Below are 610 nucleotides of genomic sequence, written 5' to 3' on the forward strand. Positions count from 1 at the left end.
TTAGGACTTGGTATTTTGAGGGGGAGGACACTGATGCCTATCAAATTCTGTCTATTTAAACTTTTCTGGTACATGAGGGACCGCACCAAGTCTCTTCACCATCCTCTTCTTCCTCCCCATGAAATCTAACCCAACGCCAGATGCTCTCATTCTGCTGCTTCTGAGGCTTGTGGGGAGGGGGGTTCTCTGCAGGAGGGCTCTGTGAGTCTTCCCTGTGACTCCCAGGAAGGGACGCCGCCAGAGGGTGGTCAGAGGGGTCTTCCAGGCTCCTTCCTCCCACCCACAACCTCAGGATCTCTCTGTCTCAGGACAGCAACACCACAGGTGAACTGGAAACTGATTCTCAGGGACCTCCGAACCACCACCAAGCCAGGCCCAGCCTTCTCGGGCAGCGCACCCCACTTCAGACGTCCTCTTGGGAGGATGACCGCCCCCCCTTACTTCCCCCACCCACATTCCCCCTGGTCCCAGGCCTCTACAGGAGAAGCCTCTGGGGAATGTCAGCCCTATCGGGCCACAGACAGTCCCCACCAACATCGCCAAACCCGACGTGTCTGCCACCCCCAGAAGGGCCCCAAGAGGGCCCAATCAGAGCAGCGCCAACACAAGC

The sequence above is a fragment of the Echinops telfairi genome, unplaced genomic scaffold, assembly GCF_000313985.2.
Source record: "Echinops telfairi isolate 266 unplaced genomic scaffold, ASM31398v2 ScPeMD7_7457;HRSCAF=8495, whole genome shotgun sequence".
Classification (NCBI taxonomy): Eukaryota; Metazoa; Chordata; class Mammalia; order Afrosoricida; family Tenrecidae; genus Echinops; species Echinops telfairi.